Source organism: Chelonia mydas, chromosome 2 (genome assembly GCF_015237465.2).
Source record: "Chelonia mydas isolate rCheMyd1 chromosome 2, rCheMyd1.pri.v2, whole genome shotgun sequence".
Lineage (NCBI taxonomy): Eukaryota > Metazoa > Chordata > Testudines > Cheloniidae > Chelonia > Chelonia mydas.
In genome coordinates, this window is record NC_057850.1 from 196,014,367 (window position 1) to 196,033,153 (window position 18,787).

The following is an 18,787-nucleotide window of genomic DNA, read 5'->3' on the forward strand; positions in this document are numbered from 1 at the left end:
GATGGAGGGGTGGATAGAGGGAAATTGGAATGATTTAATACAATGAGTATATAGCTTCATTGTGTGAAACTGGTCTTCCTCTTTCCTCTTTTCCATTTGCTTTTACTGCCGCTAGCTAATTATTTAAAGGAAAAGGCATCTATATACGAAAATAAAATCTACCATTAGTCTCTTGTGCAGCACCCTTTCCTCGCCCCACCCATTCATCCATATGTAGCTTTCCCATTCACTCTGGTAATGCTACCAATTACCATGCAGTCAGGACTATTCATATTCATATTAACATCTCACTGTGGACATTTAAGCTACACTCTGAGCAACACTCATACCTAAACTACACCTATTACACAGCTGTTGTACAATTATTGTAAATGAAGTATACAATATGGGACTCAGCTTGTATAATAATTTGTAATCAGTGATAGGGGAAGGGGGTTTTTGTGCGTTTCTGTCCTGCATAATTTTGGCCTCCCTCTTTTCATCACTTTCTGCCTCTTTTCTTGTCTTGGGGGTTTGATTCTGATGAATAGTTATCTATACCAGCTGAGACTTTTGTTCTAGATCTATACCTATCTAGGCTCTTATTTTGTTCTCACTCACACTAATTTTACACCAGTGTAATTCCAGGGACTTGAATGGAATTTACTCATGATTTACACCAACGTGAGATCAAAATCAGGCCTAAACCATGTAGCTATCCATACTAAGATAAGATGACCAGGAGAGGTCAGGACAGAATCACCACATACAGCATTACTAAATGCATTATGGATTTTTGTTTGGTAAGTTTGGTTTTAACGTCTGATATATCAGGTATTAGCTATTCCCACAGGTAAAAGATTATATACTTGGTGGATCAATGATCTAATCTGGTGGTAAATCTTGTACTGATAACATGGTAAACAAAACTCACTGTAATAATACGGGAGGCTAGGCCACCTACCTCATTGGTAATGTAAAGGCTTTATACTTTGGGGTACTTCCATGACTCACTCATAACTTTTCCACCTGAGTTTGGGATGGATTCATTATTTATGAGTAGCAAAGTAATATATACAAACAAGTTTCAATAAACCTTTACATCACCCGATGAATGCCATTATACATTTGCCATATAAATTACAGAAAATCTATCGTGGAAATATTTTGGAGAGTTTACGAAAAATTTATTTAGGCTGTTTTTGTCTGTGTTGTCTCTTCAAAATGTGGTCTTAACCCTCAAGATGCATGCATCACTCCCTTAAGTGAGCACATTTTCATACTAAGGTTGGCAATTTTGGTTGGACATAATCGTGGAGGTTTCATCACATGACATAATCTTTAATTAAAGATTAATCTTTAATTCCTGGAGACTCCAGGACAATCTTAGAGGTTGGCAACCCTATTTGATACTGCCTTCATCCTAATTCTACCTCTTCAATACTTATCCCTGCGTTGTCATGTCCTCCTGTTGTGCTATTCTAACTTAAGTGCCTGCAAACACTTAAGCATATAGCTAACTTCACTCTTGTGAAAGATTTCATTGGGACTACTCATATGCATGAAGTTACTCTTCTGAATAAATATTTTCAGGATCAAGGCCTTACATTGTAAGTAATCCTGAGGCAGGAACTCTGACTTTACTAACTCTATGAAGTGCCATATACCTCTATCATGCTATATTAGTATTAAATGGAATGACTCTAATGAGTGCTCTTTTTCTTAAGAGTTCATACCCCACGCTAAAGAGGGGTTCTTCTCCTTTTGACTTTCAAGTTGAAGGACATGGCCAAAATTTCTAGAGGAATCACATCAAGGGGACAGTCACCCAGTTTACCTCTCCATCTGTTATGGGTCTTCTCCCTAATAGTTGTTGCTTTCAGTACTGTTGCTTCTCTTCTCTCCTTCTCTTCATTCTGTTTAGAGGTCATTCCCTGATGCACTCTATGACATCAGGGAAGAATGAATGATTGATTGAATGATTGTTTCTGTCACAGGTCAGTCTTTTTGTCTGCGTCTGTAGTTCAAACCAGTGTTTGTTCCTATGTTATGATAAGGACCCAAGATGGAGTGGAGATCACTTGCTAGATGCTTATATGGTTCACCTTCATAAGTTTGGTGTTGTTATTGGAATTCTCCTTGCTTTGATCATTTCTGTTTCTGCAGCACTGCAAGTTACATACATCAGTACATGGGGAACTGATAGCAGAATAGAGAGCCATATCTGTTAACAATCACCAGTCTCAGAGAGGCCACTGCTTGAATGTGCCCAGAGACCAAACTACCGACCTTCCCTCCTACAGCTGGATCAAGTTTGAGATATATTTGTGAGGCAGTGTGGGAAGTTTGTATTGCTACCTGTTCCGGAGATAACGAAAGGACATTATTCACTAGGTCTGTCAACTTGTCAACTTTCACAAGTATCAGCAGACACAGAAAGATCATTTTCTATTTTAAAAAACCCTAATTTTGCAGATTTTAAGTTAATTTTCAGTGTTTCATAAAAATAATAAAGCCAACATTTCCAAACTTGGACACCTAAAATTAGGCAGTTAATAAATGGCCTGAGTTTCAGAAGTGCTTAGCACTCATAGATCTCTAAGTCATCAAGAGTGAAGTGGCCCTTCTATCCACCCCTGCACAAATCCCTCTGCACAGGAGTACAGAGTGGAAGTTAGTTCTGTTTGAAGCAGGGTTAACTCCTATGCAGATAGGTGTTTGAATTGTGATATTAGATGGGAACTATGTAATGAAATATCACTACTTCCCCTGGCTCTCCCCCTTCTGCACATGCCCTTTGGGTAACCCCCAACCATAGACTTAAGGCAATGGGATTTCCACTGAACCAGGGAACTATTTTCCACAACCACAGCCTAGTTCTGCCAGCTTCCACGCTTTGCTTTAGTGGAGAGGAGCATGCAGGCCTTAATCATCTCATCTTGACTTCTACAAATTCCTCTTTAATGGTCTCCTTAAATCATTTCTCCCCCAATACCTGTGCTAAGCGTCAGGGGATTCAGCATACTACAGTAAAATTTCTTACCTTCTCACTCCAGAAATGGCACCCTTTCACACCCATCCCCTTCACCACCTTCTGCACATTTCTGCATCTCATTCAGAAGAACTCTCCCTTTTCCAGATTCTCCACTGGCTTGAGCTACACTACCTCACAGATTTCATAGACACCTCTTCCTTTTCTCACTCACTTTGCTTTTCCAATTTTGGCCCATGATTCTCCACAGTTTAGGGCCATTCTTTCTTTCCCGTATCCTACTGCACGGTACATACCTTCTAGCAGAAGCCATTTCCTTTCCCCATTTATTCTCCAGAAAATCTTTATTCCATCATTAGCTTATGACTGACTCCTCCTCCCCAACCACTGATCACCATTACCCATCTAACAAAGATGCCATATAAAAATTAATTACATTGCTTTGTATTATAGCTCATCAACTAGTTGGGAGCTAACAAAATTGAAATAATGGGGGTCACTTCTGAAAAAAATGAGTTTATTTTCATGCCAGCTGCAGAAAATGAACAAGATTGGCTTCATGCCAATGAAAGGGGTCCTATAAGCAGTTTCTATCTGACTGCCTGCAGCAAAAAAAATGTTGAACTAAAGAAAATCGTATACATATGCACACCACCTATTTATTACTTTGTGAGTGCCAGGTTGACTGACTTCATAGCTCACTCTCTCCTTTTTTTTCTTTGACAGAATTTTTTTGTTTTTAATTATTAATTTAAAAAAAAATAAAAACTGTTCATCAACACCGTGAATAAGGTTGCCTAACAAGGGACAAAATAGCCAGCCAGAAAGGTTCTGAGAGTCACAAAAACCTGGGGAAGCTAAATATGGGGATTGTTTGGAGTCCACCTAGAGTTTCTAGCCTCTTTAAAAGCAACTCTGACTGCCCACTTCCTTTTCTAATGAAGGCACTGAGTGATCAAATGTTTGATACAAATAGAATGAACCGCTGAGATGTTTTCCAGCACTTAACATTTGCATATTGAGATCCTGAGTAAAATCTCTCTTAAGGCACTAAGAAAGATGACTTTTGTAGTCTTAGCTGATTCCATAATGGGAGTTATGTCAGTCAGTGTGGAAGCTACTGAAGACCAGATGGAACACTGAAAATGGAGAACAGAGACTCTTTCTAGACAATGAGACTTATTTATTAAGAAAGTTTCCCAGATGAGAACCATAGTACTTTATGCAACATTTATACATACATGACAAAGTTCAGCAGCAAAACCGTTAACCTCCAGATTTGTTCTGGAAAGCATGACACAACCTTTTAAATGTTCTTTCATTCCTAATTCTGGGGCATTCAGCTCAAGGAAAGAAATAGTGAGTAAAGATGGGGGAGGGGAACCTTCTGACTATCATAACAAGTGAGCCTGGGATGGCAAACACCACAAGAAGGAAAGTAATTGATAGATGAATAATACAATGTGTAAAGATGTATTAATGTTTTCATTATTTTGTACTATTTCTACTCTGCTGGAACTGATTTCCATAGTAATACAGTTAGCTCAAAATCTGCCTTTTCATATAAGGTCTCCATAGAAAAAGCAAATATGAAAATGGAAATATTTTTAACAATATGTTGTTTTTTGTTTAATAAAACTAATATTTTCAAATCTGCCTTTATTAAAACATAACACCATCATTTTGACATGAAATCTCATTATATACTGTAAATATTTCTCACTTTCCAGAAAGAAGATTATACATTAGTTGAATTCCTATTCATTCAGTCATAAAGCTGAGTTAGAATGAATCCCAGTTTTTTTCCCTCTTTATCTATTTAAAAAGGTACCAGGATTTTGAGACTAGTGGCTGGGATAAAGCAGAAAAGGTGCTTTCCGTTGTCATTTTTAATATAAGGAGAGAAACTAAAGGGATACATGCATTAATACCCCAAGGCCCTGATCCTGCTATCAGATCTATAGAGGTACATCTTCATGCTTGTGCATAGCCAGCCCCATCGATGTCAACAGAACTCAGTTTGGGCACAAAGGTCTGCTCATGCAAATCTGATTAAAAGAATCAAGTTGCTAACCTTTCAGCTCCTGAAAGATGGGTTTGAGCATGGATTTATGCTAACAAGAAATGACTTTCCTACTTTCTTAGTGTTCTCTTCTTCCCACATGACAACAATGGTTTGATGCCACTTGATACATACAGTTCAGGATGTGTGACAGACTCTGTTCAAGAGGCCCAACATTGGTTTAACAAAGATGCAGCAGGTCAGGACTAAGGTGCATGGGCAGAACCTGTTATATGGAAACCTGCCCCGGGCTTGACCATATTAATATGGAGCTAGTGGCCCTTTACTATGCTCCATATTAAATGTACACAACAATATTTTAAATGTCCATTTGTGGACTCACAATTATGAATCAGCTAACTGACTGTTTTCTGCAAGATCTATTCCTGCAGCTCTGTTGCTGTCAGAGTTAATGGTTTTTTACTTTAGAATGAGACCTGATCCTGTTGCAAAAACTTTTCAAGATGCTGCAAATACTACAAGGTGTTTACAGATGCCCAAACAACCTACAGAAAATCCTTTGTGGGGTACTTTCTCTAAATTGTGCACACTGATAAACACTGACAGCAGGCTGCCATCTTTCTCCCCCTCTTCAGAGCAGCTCCCTGCAGGGTGAAACAGCTTTATTACAGGCAATAGTTACGGATTTCAAAATGGCAGTTGAACCATATGTGGAATGCTACAAGAGAACCATATGTGAAACTCTACAATAGACATTTAACCTCTTTAACAAAAAAATTGAAGGGAAACTCTCAAACTAAATAAGTTCTGATCGATACTCAGGGTTACTGAGGTTGAAAATTCAAAGATAGAACTTAATTCTCAAACGAAGTCCTGAAGCAATACAAAGCAAAATTAAGCAAGGTTTATTCACTTGAGAATCATGCAAGAATCAAGAGTTTGCTCATGAACACTAAAAATTCTCAAACAGAGTGAGGAAAGTATCACCGCATTTCTCAGCAGGTGACTTTAGGAGGGATATGGAATACACGTCCCCACTTCTTAATGGATGCAGAGCTTGACAAGCCAATTCGTGGCAGCCTCATCAGCAAAATGCAGTGAAGTGTCTCCATGAACCTATACAATTCATTCTACCAAGAGCATTCCTCTTTCGAAGAAGCTTGAAGAAACCTCAGAACTGTTCTTTGCCCATGTGAATGAGTAAAAAAATGATAAGCATATTCTGAACAAAAGCAAAAGCAAAGGAAAATTTAAAGCTTAATGGACTGAGAATTGGAATACTCTCAAACTTTACCTCTAGCCTAATGAGAGATGGAGAATGTCATCACAGTTTCACCTTCATTGCCCTTTACCCTGCCAGATTTTGTTAAGGTTATACTGCATATGACTATATTTTTTCAGAGACAAAGTGGGTGAGGTAATATCTTTTATGGGAACAACTCCTGTTGGTGAGAAAGACAAGCTTTCAAGCTTACACAGAGCTCTTCTTCAGGTCTGGGAAACTAACCCAAAGTGTCACTGCTAAATACAAGGTGGAAAAGATTGTTTAACACATTTCAAGGGACCCTTCAAGGTGAAGTGGACCATTAATACCTCCAGTCATAGGGAGGAAAAAGCAGCAGGGGCGGAAGGTTTGTTACACGTTGTGATATGGACATTTAGAATGCCTGGATCTTGAAAGAGTTTGTTGTGGGGCGTGTAGATCATTGTAGCAGTGGAGACATCCTTGCAGGTTTTGCAACTGTTGTTTTGGCAGAGTCTGGTGCCATTTTGAGCTGGTTTGTCCTGGTCTGTGGGGAGCTTGCTTCTGAAGATGAGCTTATAGATGATGGGCAGGGCTGTCCTTACCCATATGCAAAGTATGCAGCTGGGTAGGGCACCAGGAAATTTGGGGCACCAAATTTCCTGATGCCCTGCACAGCTGCATGCTGCTCCAGCCCCTGCTCTGGCTCTTCCGCAGCCCTGCGTCTTCCCCGACCCTGCTCCGCCCCCAGCCCCGCCCCCACTCCCTTGAAGATTGCAGCCAGGCCTGACCCTGTACTCACCACGTGGTAAGTGGAGTGACCCGGCCCCAGCCTGCTCCGCTCTCCTGGCTCCCAGGCTTGGTGGGAGGGGGGAACAGCCCCCCAGCACTCGCTGGTGGCACGGCTGGGAGCCAGGGGAGTGGAGGAGGCTGGGGCTTGGTCACTCCACTTCCCGCACCAAGTGGCCAGCCCCCGTCCCTCACGGAGGCCTGGGGCCAACCCCACACACAGCCCCCACCCCCCCGGAGGCCTGGGGCCCCACACTGCTCCCCGTGGCGGGCTGCGTAGGGTACCAAAATAGCTAGGGACGGCCCTGATGATGGGGGGGGGGACGGTGTTTGAAGGCCTGCAGCGTGAGTTCAGGAAAGATTTATTTCAGGATGGCGTCCCCATCGAACATGGGTTGTAGTTGTTTGATGATACCCCATATGGGTTCCAGTGTGAGGGGATATGTGATAACTAAGTGAGTGCGGTCGGAGTGGGATTTATTTCTGTATTGAAGCAGGTTCTATCAGGGTATTTGGGTGGCCCACTCCATGGTGCAATCTTCTTCTCTAGTGGAGTGTCCTTGTTTGGTGAAGGTGGTTTTGAGTATGTGAAGGGATATATCCTGGATTTTCTCCTCATACCATGGTATCTGAGTGCCTGGGTATCAATAACAGATTTCTTGGTGTGTTTGGGATGGTTTAGGAAGGTAGGTGTGGTGATCCATGGGTTTCTTGTATGTAGTTGTCTGCAGGGTTCCAACGTTGAAACTGACTGTGGTGTCCAGGAATCTGATGCTGGTTTGGAAGTGTTCCAGAGAGAGGCTAATGAGTGGGTGGTGGTTGGTGAAGTTGTGGTGGAAATCTATGAGGGAGTGAGACAAAGTGGGAATTTTTCATAATATTTTAGGTGAATATTGTGCATGCCTCAGTTTCCTCTATGTGGTGCATGGTTAGCTAGCTGGTGGGAAAAGGCTGTTTATTCTTTGCAGAGACCTAGAGGTCCAGGCATGATTGATCCCTAGATGTCTGAAGCCTGGGGCCAGATAACTGCCTGTACATTGGGTACCTAGCAACTAACCACCAAGGAGCCCACTCTCTGCAGGAAACCAGCTGGCAAACAAAAGGACTAAGGAAGATGGCCAGGTGACCATATTTCCTGGGAACAAGGACAAAGGACTAAGGAGGGACCCGTGGTAGTTGTTACTGTGGGCTCGTGGAAGAGGAGACGCTACTGGACTGGCGAAATCAGAGACTGGGTTCGGGGCCGACCCAGATGGATTTTGCTGTAACTTTCTCTTTCTCTGTGTTAACTAAGGACTTTCTACACTGTGTGCTAGACATCTAATAAACCCTTCTCTTTTTACAAGGCTGGCTGAGAGTCACTCCAGAGTCAGGAAGCCGGGGATACATTGCTCCCTTTGGGTGTGTAAGTCTTCCCCAGGTGTCCAATTCAAGTGGACTCATTGGGGGGAGCTCATGGCATGAAGGAGGGGTGCTGAGGGCTCCAACATTCAGTCCCAGGAGGTGGTGAAGCCAAGGTACTTACTCCTCTGAAATAGTTTGACCCTAAAAGGGTTGCACACTGAAGGGGTGCCCCCAGGGCCTATTATGTTAGGGAGCAGCAGCCCATGATAGGTGGTAGCAGAGGGTGGGTGGTGAAGGTACCAGAAGTGCCTTGCAATAAGTGACTGGCAGTGGTAAAACAAGGGAAGATAAAGGAAACAGCAAGGAAATGGCGTATAACATTGCAAACCTGTGCAGGGAGAGAGGGTTAGGTGTTGGGAAGCTCAACAAGGAGCAGTTGATCACACATCTGGAGAAGGACGACCAGTTCAGGAAGCAGGTTTGAGACCCACATGGGGCTTCTAGAGAGTCTGGGAATAGCAGAGGCAGCAGATGGTGCAGCAGCAGGGCGTTCACCACATCTGGTTCACAATGCAGAAGCAGGTCTTTACGACCTGGTTCCCCATTGATAGATTTGAAGTGGTTGGAGTTGGATCTGACAGCAAAGGAGATAGACAGAGGACTGGGAGAGGGAATGAGCTGACTATGTGGAGCAGCAAAAGCATGAGTCAGAACAACTGGAGAAGCAGCAAAAGCATGAACTGGAGATCGAGAAGCTGAGGGGAAAGAGGACTCACTGGGAGGTAAGTGGGGAAAGGCCCTGGGATGCCAATTCCACAGGGAAGCTAGATACCAAATAATTGCTCCAGTTTAAGGAAAGAGGGAAGAAATATTGATGCATACCTCACTGACTTTGAAAAGACTTGTGATTTGAACCAGGTTGATCCTGTCGAGTGGCTCCACTGTGTCATCACTTCTTACTTGGACCCAAAGCCTTAGAGGCATACAGCCAGATGGAGTGGATACTCAGGACTATGAACTGTTCAAAAAAACTTTGGTGCTTAAGTTCAAATTGACCCTGAGGTGTATAGGACAAGATTTCAGGATGTACAAAAGACCCTAGGTGTCACCTCCATGTAAGTCACCATCCTAATTGGAGAGTATCTCTGCAAATGGGGTAAGGCTGCAGGGGTCACTACACTGGAGTATATGTATAATCTGGTTGGGTTGGAGCAGCTGTATGAGATCTGTCCTCAGGACCTGAAAATGTGGTTAGTGGATAGGACGCCTGAAGACCTGTGGAGTGCAGGCAGGTTGGTCAATGAGTTTGTGGACAGGGTATGAAAAGAGACCCGAAGGGGACTGGCCTAAGCATGGGTCTGGGGAAAGGGAACCCACGGAGGCATCCAAGAAGTGGGATTCAGGTATATCCAGAGTTGGGGGAGGGGCCAGTGGGGCACAGACCTGCGGGAAAAAAAGGCACAAGTGAGCACAATGCCCCAAAATCAAGGAAATGGTGGCCAAACAGAATCCTTGAAGAGTTAATTTGGTGAATGCCCAGGACAGGGGAGCTAACCCAGCCTCTGTCCACCCATGAAGGCAGCCTGTAACTCAGGCTCAGAGAGTGAAATGTGCGACTGACTTTTCAGAGGAAAGCAGTCACACAGCCAGCTCCTCCAGGGAACATGGGGTTGGGGCAGATGGGCTCCCACTCCAGGCCCCAGTGTACATGTCCCCTTATACTCTATGGGGCTCAGACACATCTGATCCCCAGTGGGAGAGGAAGGTGGTAGTTAATGGTAAGACATTTATGGTGGTGGAGAGACTCTGGAACAAAGAGAATCTTTGTCAGACCCTGTGTGGTGCAACCTCATCAAATGCTGAAGGGCTGTGTAACTTGGGTGAATATGAAGTCATTCACCCTGCCTACAACTCAGATCCCTGTGCAGAAACAGGAGGGATTGGGGTGGCTGGTAGTTGGGGTCCTTTTGGGAAATGACTGTATCTCTTTAAGACAGGATCCAGTCCCTGCTTCTGTTATGACCAAAGATTTGAATCCAGGGAGCCAGAAGGCTGAGAATGCAGGTGTCAGAGAACAGGCAATAGCCTGGATAGCAGGAAGGAGGGGATTTTCCCCTGACTAGTAACACAGAGGAAGAGCTGCTACGCTCAAGATACTTGCCTATCTGTAATGAGACCCCTGTAGCTGAGTGGGACAGAGGGATGGCCCCCACACATCTCCATATGTGAGATGTGAATCACACTGGCCCTGATGCTATGACTGAAGCAGTGAGCTCACTGTCTACCCTCACTGGCAAAGCAAAGGCAGAGCTGAGCATGGTGGTAGCTGAGAACTCAGCTGAGCATGGGCAGACATAGGCAGGACAGGATGACTTACTTGTCCAGAGGTGAGAAAGGCCCCCGGGAAAGGGGAAGCAGCTGGAAAGATGTTGCTGGTATCAGAGTCACCTAGTCAGAGGATGACCATGGTGGGTTCTCTTAACCAAGAGAGCCCAAATCACAACTCCAGATTGCAATCAAGACAGTTGACACATGGAGAAATGTGAGCTCACTACCCTCCTCACTCCCTGGAAGATGAGGAGGAGAAGGAGGTAGTAGTAGGACCCCATCTCAGTTTCAAACCCAAAAGTTTTGGGGTGGCAAAAGGGCATGGGAGCCATACGAGAACGCCCCATGTGCACCCCACTAGTTTAATCGAACTGCCCAGACCTAAGGGAGTGTGTGAAACTGCTCTGAACTGTGTACTGTAAACTGTACGTGTGATGGATTAGCAAGAGTACTAAAGGAATCTTGGAAGTGCCTGGTAGAACAACTGCCAAGGAAATGGAAAAAATGCTGTGGCTTCTGTGAATACGTGGTGGTGCATTGCTTCTTTTGGGTGTGTAAGTCTCTCAGGTGTCCAATTCAAGTGGACTTGCTGAAGGAGGGATAGCTCAGTGGTTTGAGCATTGGCCTGCTAAACCCAGGGTTGTGAGTTCAATCCTTGAGGGGCCATTTAGGGATCTGGGGCAAAAATTGGGGATTGGTCCTGCTTTGAGCAGGGGGTTGGACTAGATGACCTCCTGAGGTCCCTTCCAACCCTGATATTCTATGATTAGCTATACCTCGAACTGTTCTGGGCTAGATGGTAAGGTTGCAACTAGAGCTGGTTGGAAGGGAGCTCATGGTGTGAAGCAGAAGTGCTGAAGGCACTGAGGTTTGGTCCCAGGAGGTTGTGAAACCAACCCCACTGAAAGAGTGTGACCCTAAGGGATTTGACACACTGGACTGTTCCAGAGCTATTCAAGAACACTGGCCCTGTGGATCCATGACAGGGAGTATAAGTCATCTATCCAGAGGATGAAAATATCGTCAATGTATCTCAGGTATGTCATTGGTTTCATGGTGCATTTGTCCAGAAATTATTCTTCATTGGCCACCTTGAAGAGGTTGGAGTATTGGACAGCCATCCTATTACCCCTGGCTGTTCCCATGGTTTGGACAAAGTGTATGTTGTTGAACGTAAAGTTGTTATGGGTGAGGACGAAATGGAGGAGTTTGGCCATGTATTTGGGGTGGATATCTGAGGATTTTCCATTGTCTTGTAAATACGAGAGGCAGGCAACTATGCCATCATTGTGAGGGATGTTGCTGTATAGGGAGGTGACATCCATATTTTTTTCCACTTAAATAGGCTGAATAACTTGTTTTTGGCAAAGCAGGAAGATCCTGTAAAGATGCCCCATGTTAACAATGTAGGCAATCCTGATGTAGAATTAAAAAGTTTCCACCCTTGCAGGTTCACCAGCCTTACGTAGCAACACTTAGTGCTCACGTAAAGGCCACCAACATATTAACTATCCTGTTCTCAGTGTGATTTATGTGACCAATCATGACCAATCAATATAGCTAACATTTTGAATACTGAGTATCAAATACTGTGAATTGTTTGCAATCAATCTATAGAGTAACAAAAACTCACTCAAAAATTCTCTGAACAATAAGAAAATTCAAGGAAATCACTATTTGGTTGTGGATATTCCAACAGCAGACAAAAGAGATTATTTTGTTGAATAAATAATTTACTGTAAATCATTTGCTATTCTTTTAAATACTATCATTCAAATTATCTAGATTTACTGAATCTGCCAAAGTTGGCTGCACACCCCGTGAGATTTTTCAGGCCATTGCCACTTCCATTCCCGGCATGTATCCAGATGTTTACAGGCTCACAAAAACTGGAATTAAAAATATAAAGCTATACAAAAATGTCAGAACTTCAAAAAAGTTTTATCTCAGTTTGGGTCTAAAAATAGATGAACATTCTTGGGTGCGTAGGGCAAGTAGTATTTTATCTGAAGAAGTTTATCCATCGCTAATTCTTACAGGCTCATAGAAAAAACATTTTCACTGTTCACAAAGCTTCAGAACTGGTTCAGCATGTGAACAAGTATTTCTAATTGCCATATGGAACTAGAGCTCTGAAGAGGGATATTTATATGAAACAGAAGCTGAAGAAAAGGGTATTCTACATTATTAATCTGATGCCAACATTTTTCTAATTAAACCACCACACATCTCATGTCACTTCCTACGTAGGTCACTGTTGAAGAGGAGATACATTTGGGCAACCTTCAAGATGAATCTCAGGGGATCATCCCACAAACACATGGTATTTAGGCACACACGTTTATTAAACAAATTGCAAAATATATTCCAATCTAAATCACAGACATGACACAATTAGCAGATTTATTAATTTCTTGGGCTAGAAGTCTCACATCTTGCACCTGGGAACCACCCATCTTTCACCACTGGAACCAAGAGATTAATTTAACTAATCTTTCTAAACTAACAGATTAGTACAAGGAAGTTTTAAAAAGTTAGAGCAACAACAAGAGCATTATTGCCTAATTTCAACTTTCCTTCCATTTTAAGGAAACTATAAACAAAACAAATAACTCATCATTTTCCTGTGCAGTGAGTCCATTTCCTGAACTACGGACACCCAGTCTGAAACAGCAGAATCATTCAATGAAGCAAATGAGAATAGAAAAAGCAATTCTTTCTTTAGATTGGCTACCATCTGCCTTCACTAGAAGTTTTACCTCATCATTTAGAGTTATTTTACTTTGATACACTATCCACATGTTGTGGTGGAAGGCACAAGGGTGCTTGTGTTTTCCCAGCATCTGCTCCCAAAGGCGTGTACCTGATGCATGTTGTCATAAATATAAAGGGAAGGGTAAACCCCTTTAAAATCCCTCCTGGCCAGAGAAAAAATCCTCTCACCTGTAAAGGGTTAAGAAGCTAAAGGTAACCTCGCTGGCACCTGACCAAAATGACCAATGAGGAGACAAGATACTTTCAAAAGCTGGGGAGAAAAACAAAGGGTCTGTGTCTGTCTGTATGATGCTTTTGCCAGGGACAGAACAGGAATGGAGTCTTAGAATTTAGTAAATAATCTAGCTAGGTATGTGTTAGATTATGATTTCTTTAAATGGCTGAGAAAATAGCTGTGCTGAATAGAATGAATATTCCTGTCTGTGTGTCTTTTTTGTAACTTAAGGTTTTGCCTACAGGGATTCTCTATGTTTGAATCTAATTACTCTGTAAGGTATCTACCGTCCTGATTTTACAGAGGTGATTTCTTTTTACTTCTATTAAGAGTCTTCTTGTAAGAAAACTGAATGCTTTTTCATTGTTCTAAGATCCAAGGGTTTGGGTCTGTGGTCACCTATGCAAATTGGTGAGGATTTTTACCAAACCTTCCCCAGGAAGTGGGGTGCAAGGGTTGGGAGGATTTTGGGGGGAAAGACGCGTCCAAACTATGTTTTTTTTTTTTCAGGAACCCAGATAAAGTTTGGTGGTGGCAGTGGAAATCCAAGGGCAAAGGGTAAAATAATTTGTACCTTGGGGAAGTTTTAACCTAAGCTGGTAAAAGTAAGCTTAGGAGGTTTTCATGCAGGTCCCCACATCTGTACCCTAGAGTTCAGAGTGGGGAAGGTACCTTGATACATGTATATTCTTCAAAGTGGAAGGGAAGCACACAAAGGGAGTTGCAGTAACTGGGGTGGTATACACTTCCTATCTCCTTCCCCAATGCTGGCTCAGCAATTCTGGTGAGTGTGGAATAAGGCGGGGACCTGTTCCTATCCCACACTTAACCAATCCCTCTTGGGCTGCTACAGTTGCTAAATGTTTCCACTACTTGCACGAAGTGACTACAAGAACTGAGATTTTGGATAGCCACTGCTCCTTGTTCCCCATGTCTTAAACTGTGCACCAATATAAGGCTTACCACAAGACAGCTCATAGTCTTGTGTCATATCTGTTCGTGTGACATCAGAGCCATAACTTTTAGAACCACATACTCAGAACTTAAGGGCCAACTGCTAAGTGATGCTGAGCACTATAGATCTTTTTGATGTTGATGGGAACCGTGAGTGCTCAACATCTACCAAGATTTGGCCAACCGAACTTAAAAACATAAGAATATAAGAATGGCCATACTGGGTCAGACCAATGGTCCATCTAGCCCAGTAGACAGTGGCCAATGCCAAAGCCAATGCTTCAAAGGGAATCAATAGAATCAGGCAATCATTAAGTGATCCATCCCCTGTCATCCAGTCACAACATCTGGCAGTCAAAAGTTAGGGACACCCAGAGCATAGACTGCATTCCTGACCATCTTGGCTAATAGCCACTTATAGTTTTTTTGCCTTCACAACATCCCCTGTCAATGAGTTCCACAGGTTGACTGTGTTGTGTGAAGAAGTATTTCCTTTTGTTTGTTTTAAACCTGCTGCCTATGAATGTCATTGGATGACCCCTGGTTCTTGTGTTATGTGAAGGGGTAAATAACAGTTCCTTATTTACTTTCTCCACACCAGTCATGATTTTATAGACCTCTATCATACCGCCCCCCTTGGTTGTCTCTTTTCCAAGCTGAACAGTCCAATCTTTTTAATCTCTCCTCACATGGGAGATGTTCTGTACCCTTAATCATTTTTGTCGACATTCTCTGTACCTTTTCCATTTCTAATTGATCTTTTTTGAGATGGGATGACCAGATCTGCATTCAGTATTCAAGGTGTGGGCATACCATGGATTTAAATAGTGGCATTATGATATTTACTCTTATTATCTAATCTTTCGTAATGATTTCTAACATTCTGTTAGCTTTTCTGACTGCCGCTGTGGATTGAGAGGATATTTTCAGAGACCTAACCACAATCATTCCAAAACGTCTTTCTTGAATGGTAATAGCTAATTTAGACCCCATCATTTTATATGTGTAGTTGAGATTATGTTTTCCAATATGCATGCATCTATCAACATTGAATTTCATCTGCCATTTTGTTGCCCAGTAACCCAGTTTTGTGAGATCCCTTTATAACTCTTCGAAGTCCAGCTTTGGATTTAAATATCTTGAGTAATTTTGTATCATCTGCAAACTTTGCTTCCTCACTGTTTACTCCTTTCTCCAGATCATTTTTGAATATGTTGAACAGCACTGGTCCTAATACAGACCTCTGGGGGACACAGCTATTTACCCCTCACCATTCTGAAAACTGACCATTTATTCCTACCCTTTGTTTCCTGTCTTTTAACCAGTTACAGATCTATGAGAGGACCTTCCCTCTTATCAAGTTCTTTTTTGGCCTGCCTAATTATACTTTTACACTTGGCTTGCCAGAGTTTATGCTACTTTCTATTTTTCTTAGTAGTATTTGCTTCCAATTTTTAAAGGAGGGCTTTTTGCCGCTAGCCACTTTTTTTACTCTGTTTAGCCACGGTAGCATTGTTTTGGTCCTCTTACAATTCTTTTTAATTTAAATCAAATATATTTAATTTGAGCCTCTAATATAGTGTTTTTCAAAAAGTTTCCATGCAGCTTGCAGGTGTTTCACTCTTGTGATTGATTCTTTTAATTTCCATTTAACTAGCTTCCTCATTGTGTAGTCCCCCTTTTTGAAGTTAAATGCTACTGTGCTGGGTTTCTTTGGTATTTCCCTCCTCCAGAAGGATGTTAAATTTAATTACAGTATGGTCACTATTTCTGAGTGGTTAAGCTATATTCACCTCTTCGGTCAGATCCCGTGCTCCCTTTAGGTCTAAAGCAAGAATTGCCTCTCCCCTTGTGGGTTCCAGGATTAGCTGCTCAAAAAAGCAGTCACTAATGGTAAATAGAAACTTTATTTCTGCATCCCAACCTGAGGTGACATGAACCCAGTTAACATGGGGATTCTTGAAATCCCCATTATTATTGAGTTTTCTATTTTTATAGTTTCTCTAATCTCCTTAAGCATTTCACAATCACCATCACTGACCACCAGGTGGTCAGTAGTATAGTCCTACTGCTAAACTATTATTGTTCAAGCATAGAATTTCTATCCATAGCAATTCTATGGTACAGTTTGATTCCTTTAAGATTTTTACCATGTTTGACTCTATGCTTTCTTTCACACATAGTGCCACTCCCACACAAGCATGATCTGTCATTCCTATATATTTTGTACCTTGGTATTACATAGTCCAATTGATTGTCATCATTCAACCAAGTTTCTGTGATGCCTATTATATCAATATCCTCATTTAATACCAGGCACTCAAGTTCACCCATCATAGTATTTAGACTTCTCGCATTTGTAGACAAGCACTTATAAAATTTGTCACTTTTTAGTTATCTGCCTTCATGTGATGTAATTGAATGGGACTCTTTTTCATTTGACTGTTTCTCTTCAGTTCCAACCTATACTTTATCAACTTCTATCCTTTCCTCTTTACTAGGATATAGAGAGAGAACCCCTCTCCTGCGGGATGTTTCTGTCCAAACCTCATGCTCCTCCATATCTGTTAGAAATGAAAATGACTTATCACATCATCTAGTTCACACTCCTTATAAAGGAAGATTGGTTCTGAATCAACTGTATGTTTTCTAATCTTTGTCTATATCTGAAGTGATGGTGTTACACACACACAGCCCTAGTAGAGCTCCCCCTGGCCAGACACTCCCCAAGCTATTGTGTTTGGGGCCCACCTGACTGGATGTGATGTGCTTTAAGTCTCGAGTCTTAACAGAATCCAGGCTCTTCCCCTGGCTGAAATCTCTAGTCACACTCTCAGGGTGCAGCTCCTCTGTCTCGCACCCCCTTCAGAGAGTGGAAACTCCATGGTCCAACTGCCTAGCCCCGGGGACTAATGCTGACTCCATTATAAGTTAAGCACACCCCTTCCCAGATCTCCAGACATATAGGTGCTCAGTGATTATAGTTTAACTCTTCAGGGATATGCCATAGTGAAAGCAAACAGACACACATATAGACTTTGCACAGGATTCTAAACACAATTACTTCTATGCTATCTGTATAGCATGGAAAATGCACAGATCTAGGCAAAATAATTATAGAATCATAGGACTGGAAGGGACCTCGAGAGGTCATCTAGTCCAGTCTTCTCATGTCTTAGTTGCAACACTCCTGCTAATACATCCCAGAATGATATTCGCTTTTTTTGAAACAGTGTTACACTGTTGACTCATATTTAGCTTATGGTCTACTATGACCCCCAGATTCCTTTCCGCAGTACTCCTTCCTAGGGAGTCATTTCCCATTTTGTATTTGTGCAACTAATTGTTCCTTCCTAAATGGAGTACTTTGCATTTGTCCTTATTGAATTTCATCCTATTTACTTCAGACCATTTCTCCAGTTTGTCCAGACCATTTTGAATTTTAATCCTATCCTCCAAAGCACTTGCAACCCCTTCCAGCTTGGCATCAGCTTGGTATCAGCTGCAAACTTTATAAGTGTACTCTCTATACCATTATCTAAATCATCGATGAAGATATTGAAAAAACTGGACCCAGAACTGACCGTTGCGGGACCCTACTCATTATGCCCTTCCAGCATGACTGTGAACCACTGATAACTACTCTCTGGGAATGGTTTTCCAACCAGTTTTGCACCCACTTTATAGTAGCTCCATCTAGGTTGCATTTCCACTTTGTTTGTTTATCCACTTTTTGTAGGACTCTTTTTTGATTTTTAGATCATTGAAGATCTCCTGGTTAAGCCAGGGTGGTCTCTTCCCATACTTCCTATCTTTCCTACGCAATGGGATACTTTGCTCTTGTACCCTAAATAATGTGTCTTTGAAAAACTGCCAACTGTCTTCAATGGTTTTTCCCCTTAGACTTGCTTCCCGTGGGATCTTACCAACTCCTTGAGTTTGCTAAAGTTTGCCTCCTTGAAATCCATTGTCTTTATTTTGCTGTTCTCCCTCCTACCATTCTTTAGAATCACGAACTCTACCATTTCATGATCACTTTCACCCAAGCTGCCTTCCACTTTCAAATTCTCAACTAGTTCCTTCCTATTTGTCAAAATGATGTCTAGAACAGCCTCTCCCCTAGTAGCTTTCTCCATCTTCTGAAAT

General features: G+C 42.2%; 1 long non-coding RNA gene across 1 annotated transcript in view; it reads left to right on the forward strand.

Moving 5' to 3' along the window:
• The first annotated feature begins 616 nt into the window (after nucleotides 1-616).
• Nucleotides 617-18,787, forward strand: part of LOC122464693 — a 34,640-nt gene continuing 16,469 nt past the window's right edge. The window contains exon 1 of the long non-coding RNA XR_006288967.1: nucleotides 617-782. This is a non-coding gene — a long non-coding RNA (uncharacterized LOC122464693). The remainder of the gene's footprint in view (nucleotides 783-18,787) is intronic.